Raw genomic sequence first — 17342 nt, 5'->3', positions numbered from 1 at the left:
ATCAGTTTGTATTAACAGACTCAAAGGAAATTGGAATTTAGTCTATGGCTAAGCATTTTGAAATACATTTAGCTACCGTCTTAGTCCATTTGGATGGTTGTAACAAAATAACATCAATTGGGTAGTTTATGGACAACAGAAATGTGTTTCTCCTAGTGCTGGAGGCTGGGATGCCCAGGACTGGTGTCTGGTGAGGGTCTGCTTCCAGGTTCATAGATGGCACCTTAGCTGTGTCCTCACCATGGTGGAAGGGCTGAGGGGTCTCTCTCAGGCCTCTCCTTTAAGGGCACCAAGCCTAATCACGAAGACTCTGCCCTCTTTATCTCATAGCCTCCCCCAGGCCTCTCCTCCCACCAGTATCACTAGGGGATTAGGATTTGCACACACCAGTCTTGGGAGAACACAAAAATTCGACCGTGGTAGTTCCTCCTTCTCCCGTCAGAGGGCGTCCTCGGGAGTGCCCTCATCAGCCCTCAGCATTTGGAGGTGAACCGCAACGTCTATTATATTGCTGTGTATTGTTGGCTTCTCCTGCCTCTCCTCCATATCCTTTTGACTTAGCAAGTATTTTTGTGTGTAAAACATTAGTTTTGCCATTAAACTAACTGAAACATGAACTCATTTCTGAGTAAGACACTTGAGAGAGAGATCCACAGAGCACTTGCAGTTCTGTCTGCTGCAAGACTATTTCATTGTCTTTTGTCTTGTGTGTGTTTGTGTGTATGTGTATCTTTGTGTAAATATGTGTGCATGTGTGTCTATGTATACACATGTGTATAAGCATGATTGTTTATGTGTGTGTGTCTGTGCAAATGTGTGTGTGCATGTGTGTGTGTTAATCTCAAGTGTGTCCTCTTAGATTTTTTTTTTTTTTTTTTTTTTTTTTTTTTTACTGTAAGGTTCCACCGAGATATGAACTCGGTGTCTGTCTTGTCAGGCTAGTGCTTAGCATCCCATTGACACCAAGCAAACTGTAATTGTTGTAGTTACTGCTGCTTTTATTTGGAGATGGTATTTGCTATAGACTTTCGTCAATATTTTGTAACTTAAATTGCTCCCTCCTATGTTTCGAGCATTCTGATCTCTGAACCTGACAGCATAAAGATCTGGACGATCTAAAGATTTGGCAATTTTTAAAGTGCACAGTTTACCCTGGGCTTTAAACATAATTGTAAATTGTAGCACACTTAATGAGTATAATAACCTAACAGCATGAGTGCTGTTTTCATAAACATGCCTGCATAATGATAGACTCACTTCTGAAAAGAAATCATCTAATCAATGTGATTTTCAGTTATTTGTCACATATCCTGATGTGGGATTGACATCCTGATGTGAGATTTTCTAAAAACCTTTCTTGGCAAAAGCTTGTCTCAGGAGAGTGTAAACAATGGAGTGGGTATATGTGTTTCTCTGTTCAAATTTTAGTTATTAGGTCCACTTTCCTCTTCTTTAAGCAGAGGCCTATTCCAAGTATTTTTTTATGTCTTCAGCTTCAGGTATACTGAAAATTTGGTGACAGCAGTTTGATCTTTTTTTAATTGGACTTTATATTAGATTAAGAGAACAGGAAGCTAATATAAAATGACATTTTTATTTCACCATCTTCAGTGTAGAACAGAGATGTTCAGTGAAGATTTTTGCCCTGGGAAATTAATGAGGGAAAATAATCTATAAAATATTGTGTTGACATCATCTATAAAATTCTGTAGCTAAAACACTGGGTATTTTGTATTTGTCAATAAAATGTTTGCAATTTGAACTACGTGTGAAGAAGCCAGTCTTAATTATGAACAATGTAAACTACAGAATGTATTTAAAGATCTAGAGTATTATTGCACAGAATTAATCAGGGCACTTCAAATTAGTCTAGGAAAGTATTGGCCGTTGAAATGCTTGGAGGATCTGTTTCCAAGAACAACAATAAAAACAAAACTTCTGTTTTTAAATTTCAGATCACACTTTTCAAAGTAAATGTTCTTTAAGTGTAATCCAGATTAACTTTTATTTAAAATTATGTATCCTCCTAGCATCTTTACATATTGTAATTGGTCATTGAATACTAATAAACAAAAGAAGTTGGACTTTTGTTCATTCAATTTAGTTTCAAGTTCTTCACATCTAAAATTTGTTGAACTCAGTAATTAGGGGAAAGGTACATACACACACAAATGGAAAGCAGTTCACTAACTTTCTTGTATGGCATGTTTGATTTCTATCCGGAATTGAAGGAACTTTAGTTTTCTTAGAATATAAAATAACAGAAATCAGATACTGATAAATTTATATTTTCATTTACATAAGAAAATATAAAATTCTTTTTGTATTTATGTAAAAGAACTATATAAAATAAAATTTCTAATAAAATTATTGTCTTAAAAGTTTTAAAGGTATAGTTGCTACTTTAAAAATTTATAGTTGATAAATAAAAATTATATATACATGGTATATAACATGATGCTTTATACACTGTGAAATAGTTAAATCAAACTTACTAAACTATCACCTCACATACTTACCATTTTTTGTTGTGAGAACATCTAAGATCTACTCTGTTACCATTTTCTAAGTATACATTATTATTAACTGTAGTTACCATGCTGTACAGTAGATTTTGTGAACTTATTTATCCAGTCTAGCTGATACTTTGAACCATTTGACAAACATTACTCTATTCCTCCACCCCTCCCTCCAGCCTTTAGCAACCACCATCCTGCATTATGCATTTATGAGTTTGACCTTTATAGATTTCATATATGAGTGAGCATTTGTCCTTCTGTGTCTGCTTTATTTCACTTAGCATAATGTTTTCCAGATTCATTCATGTTGTCAGAAATGTCAGGATTTCTTTCCTTTTTTAAGGCTCAATAATATTCCACTGTACATCTATACCACATTTTCAGTATCCATTCTTTCATCGACGAACACAAAGATTGATTTTATATCTTTGCTGTTGTCAGTAATGCTGCAATGCACATGGGAGGTCAGGGTTCTCTCTGAGGTAGCATTCTCATTTCCTCTGAACATGTATCTAGAAATGGGACTGCTGGATCTTATTGTAGTTCTAGTTTTAATTTTTTGAAGTTAAATTTATATTTACTATAACATTTTACATACGTTTTGTCTTTGAAAAAGTTTTCAAAAGCAAAAAAGAAAGCTGTATGAGATCATAAGGGAAAATCTCTAAGTTATTCAGTGATCAGTTAACAGTGGATGTGATAAAATCTGAACAATCCCAATGATTCAGGGGGGAAAAAAGAAACGGTGAGAGAGAGGAAAGGAGGGAGGGAAGGAGGAAAGAAGAAAGGAAAGAAGGAAGGGAGGGAGGGAGGGAGGGAGGGCCCTTCTTCTCTGTCTGTAATGAAATATTCTTTTCTGGTGAATAATCCAAGTTACTTTTATGTTGATACTGGGAAAAATAGGAACTTTCTTTCATTTTCTATACTTTTCTTCTTTTAAATAGGAAGGAGAAAAGACCATGAAGGCATTCAGTGCCTAGGAAGTAATAAATAAATAGCAATGTCAAAGAGATCATAATGACTAATTTTAACCTTAGTAAAGTTTTTGATAAGGATCAATTCTGTCTGCATAATATGGCACAGGCAAAATATTAGCCACTGCCTTATTTAATAATGTTACAAAGTAAAGAGGAGGGCAAGATTAAGAAGTAACTGAACAAGTGATGAAAACACACCATAGTCTATTATAGCTTCTAAAGAGGTCATGTGGCAAACACAATAATTGCTGGAGTTATTGACAATTATATAAGATCATAGATCATTTTTAAATGACAAAGATGAATAGAATTTTAAAAAGTGCTTACTGTAACACAAATAAATTTCATAGTGAACTAAATAAGAATTTATTTTGAATCAGAAATATGAGGCAATTTATTTTGAATTTATTTTGAATCAGGAATATAGCCCTGTGCTGCAGGAAATACATGAAAATATGAGTGGCTTTATATTTATGTGAAACATAGTTTAGGTTGTTTATTTCATAATTAAGGAAATACAATTTGCTTTTCTCATCTATATTTGACTAATTTATATTTGGCTCATAATGTTGTAAAAATAATTTAATCCTTTTTTAAATAAAATCATCCAGATATTATCCAATCACTTGATTTCTCATCTCTTGTGTAATGAAAAACACCGGTGCTTTTTAGTAAACCTATCCTTTTATGTTCCAGCAGATAGTCAAACACTTACTGTTACCATAATTACCTGAAGAGTTTGTATAAATATGCAGTTTCCTGTATCATTTATTATTGTGAAGTACACATTAGCTGTTAGTCTTGCTATTTACAGTTACTATTATTTTTGTGATATCTGTATTAGAAGTGACAGATAACACAGTTTCCAAGGGACTTGAAGGAGTTATGATAGCTCCTGAATTGTGTTGTAAATAATAACATGGAGAGACAGCTTGCAGTTTTGAAAAGTACTATGCTATGCAATAGGCAATGGTTTAATTTTGAAGTCATGTTATTTTCAAATGAAATGTAAAATTCCCTTGTTTCTTACTGTATTTCTTATTAATTCATCGTTTATCCTCCTTAGGCGATTATCATGGTTCATGTATCATTCTTTGGCTTATGTATATACATAGCTGGCATTATATATTGTGGCAATTTGATAATCTCATTATAATGGAATTACTTTTTTGTATACTATAAAGGAGGTTCCTGTATTTCAGGAAGCAAATTATGAATACTTATTTAACAAATGGAAACATGTCACTGAGCAGATTCTCTCATTAAATTCTGCCACACTTAGAATTTGAAACACTTGGAATTAGCCCAGTTACCTTAATTTGATCATTACACATTATATGCTTGTATCAAAATGTCATATGTGCCCCATAGATATGTGCAACTATTATGTACCCATATAAATTGAAAATAAAATTCAGTTAAGCTCAATGCATTAATAAAACACACTATAAATTCAACTGCCTACTATACACCAGGTCCTCTGAGAGGTAACTGGTAGTGTCTGTATCCTTCACGAGTGTGTGGCTTGATATATAGATTTCCTACAGAGTCTATCAGTTTATCTGTGCTTTATTTTCTGAGATCTGAGAAGCAGGGATGTGGCTAAAGAGAAGCTGAACGATCTTAAAAATATTTCATATCTCATGTGATATACAATTAGATGTAGGGCGATAGATTTCAAACTAGTTGTGGTAATAGTCATAGATTTGAACAATTTATTGCAGCTGCATGCAAGATGGACTAGAGCAGATAAAATTTAGAATATAGCTTTTTCTCGACAAGATGGCCACGCCGGCGGTATCAGCAAGTGCTCCTCCTGCCACGCCAACTCCGACCCCGGCGGCGGCCCCAGTCTCGGCCCCAACCTCAGTCCCAGCCCCAGCCCCAACGCCAGCACCAGCTGCGGCTCCGCCTTCCGCTGGGACTCCAGCTTCATCCTCAGACCCTGCGGCTCCTGGCCAGACCTCGGCCTCAGCGCAAGCTCCGGCGCAGACCCCAGCGCTCGCTCTGCCTGGTCCCGCTCTCCCAGGGCCCTTCCCCGGCGGCCGCGTGGTCAGGCTGCACCCAGTCATTGTGGCCTCCATTGTGGACAGCTACGAGCGACGCAACGAGGGTGCTGCCCGAGTTATCGGGACCCTGCTGGGAACGGTCGACAAACACTCAGTGGAGGTCACCAATTGCTTTTCAGTGCCGCACAATGAGTCAGAAGATGAAGTGGCTGTTGACATGGAATTTGCTAAGAACATGTATGAACTACATAAAAAAGTTTCTCCAAATGAGCTCATCCTGGGCTGGTATGCTACAGGCCATGACATCACAGAGCACTCTGTGCTGATCCATGAGTACTACAGCCGGGAGGCCCCCAACCCCATCCACCTCACTGTGGACACAAGTCTCCAGAATGGCCGCATGAGCATCAAAGCCTATGTCAGCACTTTAATGGGTGTCCCCGGGAGGACCATGGGAGTGATGTTCACACCTCTGACAGTGAAATATGCATACTATGACACTGAACGAATTGGAGTTGACCTGATCATGAAGACCTGCTTTAGCCCCAACCGAGTGATTGGACTCTCAAGTGACTTGCAGCAAGTTGGAGGGGCATCAGCTCGCATCCAGGATGCCCTGAGCACGGTGTTGCAATACGCAGAGGATGTACTGTCTGGAAAGGTGTCAGCTGACAATACTGTGGGCCGATTCCTGATGAGCCTGGTTGGTTAACTCAAAATAGTTCCTGATGACTTTGAGACCGTGCTCAACAGCAACATCAATGACCTGCTGATGGTGACCTACCTGGCCAACCTCACACAGTCACAGATTGCCCTCAATGAGAAACTTGTAAACCTGTGAATGGGCCCCGGGCAGTGTACCTGCTGGTCTGGGTCTCAACCCCAGGACAGGTTTTTTGTGGTCTTGAGTCACACTGAGACAGTCAACTGCCTGTGAGTCTAATAAACATAGCCTACCTTTTGTAAGTTAATTTCATCTTACGTGAGTGTATTGCTGGGAGAATAGAAGGGAGGAAAATGTTTTAGATCACACAGAAACCCGGAAGTGAATATTAGAGATGGAGAAGTTGGTTATGTGTTTGGCATGTTAGTGCTTTACCAGACTGTTCTTTTGATTTTCAATATGGAAAGGTGTCCTTTGGCAAAACTGAATCTTTTCTTGAGGATTCCTGTGATTTCTACAGGAAATGAAAATAAGAATCCATGGAGAAAAAGTACTTGAGAAAATTGGATGCTTAATCTGAACTAAAAGAGTAGAGTGTGTCGTCACTATCTTAAAATACATTAATAGTTAGATTGAGCTGTTTGCCACTTTGGTTCAGGGAGGCAGAATTAAGATCTGTGGGTTAAAGATGAAAGAGATTTCCCCAAAAGTTCAGAAAATTCTTAAGTGCTGTCTGTAACTTGAGAGTACAGTGTTGGGTTATATTGAGGTCTGCTAGTGACTCAATTTAAGCAAAGACTAGATGGCATTTCCCAGGGACCTTGTAGGCTAGAGTACTTGCCTGTGTAACTTCAGACATCCCTTTCATCTGGTATTCTGAAGTTCCACCTTGCCACTCTATGTCTTAGAAAGAAATCATTATTCAAGGACTGAGGAAATTACATACTGGAGTGGAAAGGTGAATGAAGGCAATGGGGAATCAAAAAGGCCTGAATCCTAGTTCTGAGTTATGTGTAGCCTTAGGAAAGATAAATTATAAGGGTTAAAAAATGTGCATCATTAACATAGCCCATTAGGGTATTAGGAGGATTCAGTTAATTAATAAATGTCAGGTTAGTCAACACTTGCAGAGTGTTCCTGGCATGTAATAAGCACACATAGGTGGTAGATATTATGATGTCTGAAGCTGAATAGTTTGAAAGTAATAAGCAACATGAACCCCAACCTAGAACTCAGTTCTGAGATAAATAACCTTAGGAAATACAAGTTATGGGAATCATAAAGTATGGATAGTAATGCTACTTTCTTATAGGTAGGGAAATGTAAACAGAGGTTATCTGCAAAATAATAATGACAGACCAAATTGTGTGGTTAAAAGTAGAAAGCATGGTGGGAAGAAGGTTAATCAAAGTGTTTCAGTATTCTTATATTTTTGGGAGTAGCCAGTTAATATCAACTTAGTCTTTTTAAGTATACATGATAAAATTCCAAGGTTAGTTACTGGAAGTATATATAATCTCTAAATGAATAGTGATGAGAGATCATGGAATAATAGGGAAGAAACAAAATTTTAAATTTGAGAAATAAACATAGGAAAGGTGGATAAAACAAAATAAGATGCCAAACGAGTCCAAATACATCAGTAATTACAATAAATGTAAAAGTATTAAACTAGCCCAAGGGGGGAACATTGAATATTAAAACAAATCCCAATCATGCTATTTATAGGCGACACATCTAAAACAAGGACATGAAGTTACCCTGCAGCTGTGAGTAACAATACAGGTGAATGTGAATAAAAGGGTTGAATGCAAAAAGCTGGTCTTGGAAAACATGATACTCCTAAAGTTCAAAAACAAGTGAAACTTGTTAGACATACAGTTGACCATCTGCATATGTGGGTTCCGCATCTATGGACTCGGCCAACTGCAGGTTGAAAATATTGAGAGGAGGCCAGGCGTGGTGGCTCATGCCTGTGATCCAAGCACTTTGGAGGCCAAGGTGGGTGGATCACCTGAGGTCTGGAGTTCACCACCAACCAGCCTGACCAACATGGTGAAACCCCGTCTTTAAAAAAAATAATTTTAAAAAATTTAAAAAAAATATTGAGGGGAAAATTGTCTCTGGACTAAGCCTGTAGAGACATTTTTCTCTAAACAATACAACAAGTATTAGTGTTTACATTGTATTAGGTATAAGTAATCTAGAGATGACTTAGAAGTATGTGAGAAGGCATACACAGGTTATATGCAAATGCTGTATATTAGGGACTTGGGCATCAGAGGATTTTGGTATCTGTGGGAGGTTCTGGAACCAAATCCTCCATGGATACTAAGAGGTGACTGGGTATATATATGTACAGTCTGTTCTCATTATCTGTAGTAGTTCTATAAATTTACTATGAACACTGAAAAAAAAATTGAGAATATAAAGAGACGAACTTGAATACTAGTAGAGACATACAGCTCTGGATAAAAATGGAGATTTTAAAAAATGAAAGCAAAGGAGGAACCTATGACACACTTCAGAGTAAGCTGCGCCAGGATTTTATGACCACTTAGGTATTTGGGACAAAGGATGTGTGTGAGGAATTACTTTTGAAAATGACATCCTCTGCGTCTGATAGGTCAGGGGAGAAGACGAAGTTGATGTTACTGAAGGAGCCGCAGGTTTGCTGGGAAGTAAATGAGTTCGATATTGCTGTGGCTTCAAAGTCACATAAGGAGGAGGAGTGACATGGAATGGCAACCAGCAGCTGTGGGCAAGAGCTCCAGGAGTCAGAACTAGCAGTACCGATTTTTAAACCTTTAGTGTGTGCCGAGTACTGATAAGTACATAAAGTAAGGAGATTTTACCGTATTCGATTTATTACTAGTAGTAGATTTATACAAATTTAAGTAAGAATGCATTTTAGTCTCACCCTTCACTTAAATTATAATAAACTATATCAAATGCAAGTCATTTTAATTTTGTGTTTGCTGTGCAGGATAGGGAAAGAGGATTTAAAAATTCATAGAGATGGTAATTATGGTTGGTTTTTCTTGGTTTTTATTTGAAAATACATACAATCTATAACCTTCACTGGGGGTTATATGTCGCCGTGAAGGTGGCGGCGCCGCCGGCCCAGGAGAGAATGACGTCATCTACGCGCACGCCATCCGCCGGAAGTTGCTCTTTACGTCACTAACATGGTGCCCGGCATGCTCCTCCGGCGCCTGGTGCTACTCGCTTACTTCCTGCCTGTTCAACAGAGCCTGGCGCCGCTGGCCCCCAGATCCGCCGCTGTGGGGATGCCGTGAACTTTGTGGCCATCGGCACGTTGGGATGGGGAACCAGCGGCGGGTGGAGCACGGCAGAGGCATCCCCACTGTCTGCGGTGCCACTGGGTCCTTCAGCCGCCTTGCTGAGGACTGTTGGAGCCGACCCTTCCCCAGAAAGTGTCCTACTGGGTGCGCATGGGAAATGCCCTTGACAGCATCTGCTGCTGCGCCCCGGCTCCAGCCTCCTCTCCTCCGGGTCTGCTTGAACCAAGTGTCCGATCTCCCCTACCCGCTCAGCCTTAGTGCGCACCGACTTCAACTTCCCACCCATCACCAGGGGGAGATTGATTCTGGAAAAACAGGATGTTGCCACCACAGCATGATGATCCTTTCCCGCTGCTGATCAGTCTGTGTTTTGTGAAATTCGCAAGAGGAATGGTGTGTTCCCATTTCTTGGCCTGTGTAGGTCTGGCCCTAGTCCAGGGGTCAGCAGGAGGGAAAACAGCTCACGCAGGCTCTCACGTGCCAGTGTTCCACCAAGTGAGGACTGCCCTTTGTTCAGCCTTGCTGACCTTCCAGCTATCCTCTGACCCAGCTGCATTTGGCTCTGCAAGCTGGGAGCTTCCGAGCTATCTTTGTTCATCTCATAGCCATGCAGGAGACCCCTTTGCAGGACCCACACATCGGGAGGCAGGAGCCAGGGAACTCTCTCTTTCCCCGGCCTGGCCCTGCTGGCGTGAGTGGAAACCAGACACCCTCAGTGCCAGTGGCCCTCAGGCCCACAGGTTTAGAGCTGAGAATGCCCTGCCCCTCCCTCAGTCATTTCTTCTAGGTTTTGTTGGCCCAGCACTACCCATCCCACCCCCATGAGACTCACTCATTGCAGCTCCCACCCCACCCTGCCCCTTTCTTCCCCACCCTGGAGACTCTCTTTGCCTAGAATCCAGAACTGTAAGAGAAAGCAATAACATGGGACATGAATGGTGGGAAAATTATATATATATGTATATATGGAAATGACTTCATCTCTGCCATCTCTAAAGCACTTTTCATTGCCTATGTTAGCCTAGGATATGTACAGTAAATTAGCAATGATAGCAGCAGATCCCTAGCTCACCCTGGGTTTGCTTCTGACCTCGTCATGTGTGTGCCACCACACATGTTATTGGCACCTTTTTAAAATAAGCTCTCATGATCAAGATGGTGATGGTAGAGAAGCTGCCTGGAATAAATTGAATTTCATGTGTTCTAACTGACTAGCAATTTTATATATATATATATATATATAAGAAATTATATATATATATATATGTAAGAAATTTTCATTCCTTCAACATGTGGTTGTTGACTTTGACTTAGGTGCTGGAGATAAAGCAGTCAAGTTCTGTTAAAGTTTTCATTTGAGAGAAGGGGGCTGAGAGTACATACTTAGCACGTAAACAAAAAATAGTTGAAGATAAATACTGTGGAAAGATTTTTTTTTAATGTGATGCAGTAGAGATGAAGGGCAGCTCTTGTCTGAGGAGGCTGCCTCCTGTCTCCAGGCGAGGAGCCACCGGTGGATCAGGGAAATGCATTTGGAGGTTAGGGAAAGACGGTGCACTTAAGGAACAGAAATGAAGCAAATATGGTGGGTAGAGTTGAATAACATGTTTGGAAAGGTCAATGGAAGACAACTCAGTAGGACCATGGCACGCCGCTTGGATTTTATCTGCAATTCTCTGAGAAGACACTGGACAGTTTTAAGCAGGGATTTGTCCTTCTTTGATTTATGAGGGTTTGTTTTTTTTTTCTTTCTTTTCTTTCTTTCTTTCTTTTTTTTTTTTTTTAGAACACTCTGGCTACTGTGTTACAAGTGGGTGGGGGGTTGCAGGGAGAAGGGAGAAAAGGATCAGGGAGACAATTTAAGATGCTCTAGTGATATTACATTTGAAAGAGATGTCTAATCAATAAATATCGAATGAGCGAGTGAGTGAGTTGCCTTTTGCGGCAGGAAAATTGTCATTTGCTCTGTTGTAATAGAGAATTGTTCTTGGTTGAGCCTGAAATTTAGAGAAACTTTCAAATCACCTGATACGATTTGCCACTACTCAGTGATGAATTCTGTTTTGCCCTATTTTTTTTTTTTTTTATTTCAAATCTCAAGCACTCTGGTTTCTTATCCCCTACCACAGTACTTACTTTACAGTGTTGGTTATGGAATAATTATTACTGTTCTATTTCACATTTATTTCCTCAGCAGGGACTGTGGTCAGTGCTTTACATGCATTATTTCATATGATTTTCCCAAATAATCCTTTAGTTAGGTAACATAAATATAAATATCCCTATTTTACTTATGAGAAAACTGAAGTATAACCTCCCCTAGGAAATAGATCCTTAGATTCTTATTTAGGAAAAGCCAGAAAACTGCTTAAAATACCTGTTTCACTTAGGTTAGAGAGGTAGAATAAAAACAGGTGGATCTACCAAAGTATTTCTGGCCAGTTTCTGAGTGTGAGCACTTGGGCCAGGTAAGGTTACTGTGCACACAATGAGGTTCCCTTCTTCCTTGTGCTGTACCACTCTCTCAAGTGTCTTCATAATGTGAATACCCTCGGGGACCTGCAGACCTTAGAAGAAAGGTGGCACATCATACTCTTGCCTTTGGGTCTCAGATTTCTGTGCTAAGTTCACTACCTGGGCTCTCCTAGATTGCATGGGCCTTGGAATTGTTTTCTGTTCATTGTTGCAGTAAAGAGAAGGTGGCTTCCTCCTGCTCCCAGGTCTCTGGGCCACTCATCCCTAGTGCTCGTTGATGCTCCCAGGAAAAGAAGTTCTCTAGCCATTAATAGAATCTTTTTTTTTTTTTTTTGGCCTTTTTTCCCAATCCCTCATCAGGAGAATTGAAAACACATACATGCAAGCGCATACACATATGCATACATACGTATACACATAAACATACACACACACACACACACACACACACACACACACACACACACACAGGGTCTTTATTTCTTTAAAGAAACATTTATTTTCTTTTCATCTGTCCTCAGCCACAAAGTCTGATCTAGAGGAAGACAAGTGATTCAATTCAAAAGCTGCTTTAAAAGAAAAAATTTCAAACATAGGTCATTCATATCATATTGTTGTATGTTCTGTACTTATGCATGTGGAAAAGTCTCATTCTATTTGAAACCTCTTCAAAGACAGTTGCTATCATTTGCTTCTCTTGTTTCACAGCAGTGCTGATATGTAAGTTAGAGAGAAAACATATTTTATGTTTATCTCATATGGTAAAAATGTAACAAGTATCAGCTTGGTTGGGAAAAAAATTAATATTTTTTAACTTTGTGTAGCTAATATAACCCTGCTTTCCAAAGATGAGAGATAAGTTTATACTTGCTGCTTAATTATAAATAGGCTTGCCATGTAAAATATAGGAAATACTATTAAATTTGAATTTCAGGTAAACAATGAATAATTTTTGAAAATATGTCCAGTGAATAATGTTGTTAAATATTGAAAAATGTAAACATTATTTGTATTTGCTAAATATAGCAACCCTAACTTTTAGATAATTTTAAGTGAAAATCGAAATATCAAAAAGGTGTTAAAAGGTTCCCATCAATTTATCTAATCACAGTGGTGACATCATGCTCCCTCAAGTTTCCCCGGCAGCTAGACTGATTCCTGTCGTAGTTGAGGCCTGGTGGTCCCTGTTAACTCAGACTCACCTGAGTTCTTGCAGCCGTTGAAGATCCCTACGTGTCAGCTGTCTTTTCTATCTGGAGTCCGTCTTGCATCCAGCACTGTGAGTCGCTGCCCTGGGGCCAACTAGACTCACACCATAGCGGCTTGCTGGCAGGCCAAGCCCATGTCTTTACTATGGCATATCCAGGGATTTTTGAATCCCTCCCATGTTACAATGTTGCCGAGGGAAAAAAGACTAAAGACTACTATTTCATGTTCTTTCTCAACCAAAATAATCAACATGCAATGATTTTAAATGGCTTTGACCACATATCTAGCTATGGAATCCACTGGAGGGAAACTGTCTCATAGAATTACAAATAGAAGCAGGATACGTACCTCCTGTGCTGCCCCTCTTGCTTTCCTATCCACCCTATCTGGTTTTTTCTATCACAGCCCTACTGGAAGTGAACACCTTTCCCCCATGCATCCAAGCTTTTTAGACCCAGTGAAAGTTCAAGTAAGTCAGCTTTCAGATTCAGTCACCCTTTTTTTTTTTTTTTTTTTTTGAGACGGAGTTTCGCTCTTGTTACCCAGGCTGGAGTGCAATGGCGCGATCTCGGCTCACCGCAACCTCCGCCTCCTGGGTTCAGGCAATTCTCCTGCCTCAGCCTCCTGAGTAGCTGGGATTACAGGCATGTGCCACCATGCCCAGCTAATTTTTTGTATTTTTAGTAGAGACGGGGTTTCACCATGTTGACCAGGATGGTCTCGATCTCCTGACCTCGTGATCCACCCGCCTCGGCCTCCCAAAGTGCTGGGATTACAGGCTTGAGCCACCGCGCCCGGCCAGTCACCCTTTTATTTCCTTCTGTCAAAGCCAAAAATCATGGAAAGAAGCTTCATTAAAATAGAATTTTTAGGAAATGAAAATATATTCCAAAATAATTTTTTAAATCCTTCGTATGTTACAGCTTTTATTATGTGTGCGTCCTTCCTTGGTGTGTATGGGGGTGTCTATTTCTTAACGCTCCTCTTCTTTCTTTCTCTCTCTGCTTTTTGCTCTCTCCTTTCTCTCTTTCTTCCTTTTTCTCCATCTCCCTTCCATTCTACCTTTATCTCTTTAATTTTTTTTCTTTCTTTCTTGAAATCATGTGTGAACAATTATAAAAGCAACATGGCCCCTAAATATTGGAGAAACGAAAAACCTTTGAAAGATTGAGCAGCCTTGATGCTGAGTTTTCAGTTATAAGGCAAACTCTCACCTGCTTTATTCTAATGTAAATAAGAATTGGTAATTTTAATTGTTCATTTTAGACTCATTAGAAAATATGTACTTAGATCTTTAAGCTAAAAATTTTACATATAAGCAATTTGAATTTAACTTTTGCCATGGTTTGTTTATGGTTTAATGTATTCCAAAGGCTCATTTATTGGAAAATGTTTTGAAACTTTTTATAATGCCATCTTTCGCTTTTCAGCCAACTTGTATACCATTCCCTGGGGAACAGTCAGTGCCTTCTTTGGCAAGAAAATTTTTGGCCATAGGATAACTAAAATAATTCGAAAGGTTTCCAAATGCAAAATCTGACAGTCAGTGTATTCAGAGGTAGGACAACTCTTATCAAAACAAAAACAAATTCAGTTTTGTAATTCTTGTTAACAAATGGAAATAATCTCTTTAGAAATGCTACAGCCTGCGATTTTAATTATCTATAGCAAAAACTTGCACTAAATTAAACAGTATAACAGAATGTAATGCTTTATTTAACAACAATGTATCCATTCTAGATATTTTTAAATTATTCATATTAAAAATTTATGTTTTTATATCACAAAAGTATAAAACCTGAACCAAATAGTTATTTTACTTCGAGTTCCATAAGGGTACATTTTGCATTCACTTTAATGTATCAAGAAAAAGAACTCAGTAAATCACTCCTGAAGAAATAATGCAGGTAATAAATAGCCATTGTGTATTTCAGGATTTTCATCAACTTTAGCACAACAGAATAAGCATTTGTATAACATGTTTCACCATATTGGAAAAAAGAAAATGTGGTTAAGTTGAGGAGAATATTGGAGTCTTACTTTCACAGGGTAAAGTTGGCAAAACAAAAGTATTTATCTTACCAGGAGTAAATCGTTTCCAAGAGCATGCAGTAAAACTGAGCATTAGGATTGGACCTAGTGGAAATGCAGTAACGTTAATTACAAATTCCCACTTAGTATTTAGAAATTTTCCTGTAATGAGACTGCAAAAAAATCAAGTAATTTGACATTAGAAGTATGAAACAAAGAAAAAAATAGGAACAAATTATCACAGAATTGGCAAATAGTTTTAACATTTGGAGAGAGAAATTCAGCATTTTCTGTACTGCTAAACATTGCTGAACATACTTTCCTATGTGAATTCTCATTTAAATGGTCCCGCCTTTACCTGGAATTGTACTTCTGACTAATTTAATCTATAGAAATGAGGTATCTAACCTATCTAAAATACACCTAAAATATGTTAAGATCATCCAAAATATTTTTGTAGTCTCTTCTGTAATTACTTTTCTCTGAATTTACATCATACTACTTACAGCTAGAGACATATCTAATCTCTTTGAATTAAGATTTGTCAGTTGAACAAAACGATATTGTATAATCCCTCTGTGTCCTGCTATTTGAAGGCATCTTGATGTAGTGAGAAATGTCTTACACATGTGGGGAAGGAGATAGGACTTTTATATGACTGAGATCACAATACAGCATGAAGATTTTAACATAGGCACAGGATTATAGGCTAAGGGACAACAATAGTCCAGGTATGGGATATTGGTTAGGGCAGGTTTTACTTTTCAGGCAATGGAGATGGGTAGATGTCCCATGTCAGGGAGCTGTGCATGAGAAAGACTCTGGAGGACCCTGTGGAGAACTCCCACATGGTCTGAGATGACTGGATGGCCAGAGAAGCCCGGTATCTCTACCTGGAAAGTGAGAAGTGAAGGAGGCAGATATTTGCCCTTTTCCCACATTCTCTTTAAATTCAGCGCAAGGGGAGCAAAGCTTTGGTAGAGGATTGGGAGACCCAGCCAAAACCAGCACACACCTTGCACCAAGCTTTCCTTTGTCAGAACCCCTCTGGAAGAATGGAAGGTTCTCATGCAGTCCATGAAGACCAGCCTCCAGGACAGCAGGACAGAGAACAATGAGACTGAAGGAATCTAGAGGGGCCAGTGGAACTTACATTCCCATGGTCACATACACAGTAAAAAATTACTTGTATTAGTCAGGTACGAGATACATGCTTTACCTGAAATCTTAATTATGTGAGTGCCATGCACAGCCCCATCACTGAATTTATTTGCATAACGGACTTTATAAATAGGCTACTTGTAGCACAGGAAGAGTATTATTTTTAAAGATAGATTTGGTATATGAATGACTACGTATTGTTGTGTGCTTCATAGAGCACACACATCCCATGGTGACAAAGCTGTTTAAAATGTGTATTTGAAGTTTGAAGTAAAGTTTAGAAAACGTTTATATTTTTTGGGATCCCATCAATCCACGAGTGTGAAAGCAGGTTTCTGGATGCATTCTAAGCCCAGAGCGTCAGTTCCACAGATTGCTGAGACAAGTTTGTCCCATTGGAGGCTACAGTGGTAGTAGGGTGTACCTGGGAGCAAGTGGACCTTAACTTTCATCAAGACCAAAAAGTGTATGTTTTATATATTTTTTTATCAAATAAAACTATGTTTCTTACTGTATTTCTTTGTTTGCTGTAGCAGTGGAAAGCTTAAAGCCAGAGGGAGTCTAGCTGTACCATTCATTTGTTTCAACAGCTATATCTTGATTTCCTACCCGCCAACAAAAATACGAAATGCTGAAGATTCGAATAAACAGTATTCATTTCTCCATTTCCCTAAAAAAAGTATAAATTTTGTATTTGAATAGAAGCTAATGTATATTTTGTGTATGCTAATCTATGCATGTTTTAAAATTCAAAGGTGACCCAATTCTTGGTTTGGGTCAGGTATGATATGATTGTCTCGAAATTTCAAAGAAACGATATTAAACACTGATAACTTTTAAAGTGATTTTGGGACCTCCTGCATGATCAGTATTCATTTATCAGTCTAACAGCCAAGATGATAACCTTATATATCAGCACGAAGTAACCTTAAAACCATGTTTTCATATCTGTTATCTTCCTTCTACATTTGGTTTGTTTAAACCTAACTTGA

At 38.7% G+C, this 17342-nt stretch overlaps 1 protein-coding gene and 1 pseudogene across 2 annotated transcripts in view; both read left to right on the top strand.

The window, feature by feature from the left end:
• The window catches only part of DOK6 (docking protein 6), a 456281-nt gene that overhangs the window by 56385 nt on the left and 382554 nt on the right, over positions 1–17342 (top strand). The gene's annotated exons all lie outside the window — the stretch shown is intronic.
• LOC141580762 (eukaryotic translation initiation factor 3 subunit F pseudogene) lies at positions 4053–11290 on the top strand (annotated as a pseudogene). The gene has a single exon (XR_012513062.1). The product of XR_012513062.1 is annotated as a eukaryotic translation initiation factor 3 subunit F pseudogene (transcript).

The sequence above is a fragment of the Saimiri boliviensis genome, chromosome 13 (assembly GCF_048565385.1).
Source record: "Saimiri boliviensis isolate mSaiBol1 chromosome 13, mSaiBol1.pri, whole genome shotgun sequence".
Lineage (NCBI taxonomy): Eukaryota > Metazoa > Chordata > Mammalia > Primates > Cebidae > Saimiri > Saimiri boliviensis.
This window is presented reverse-complemented; position numbering and strand designations above follow the sequence as displayed.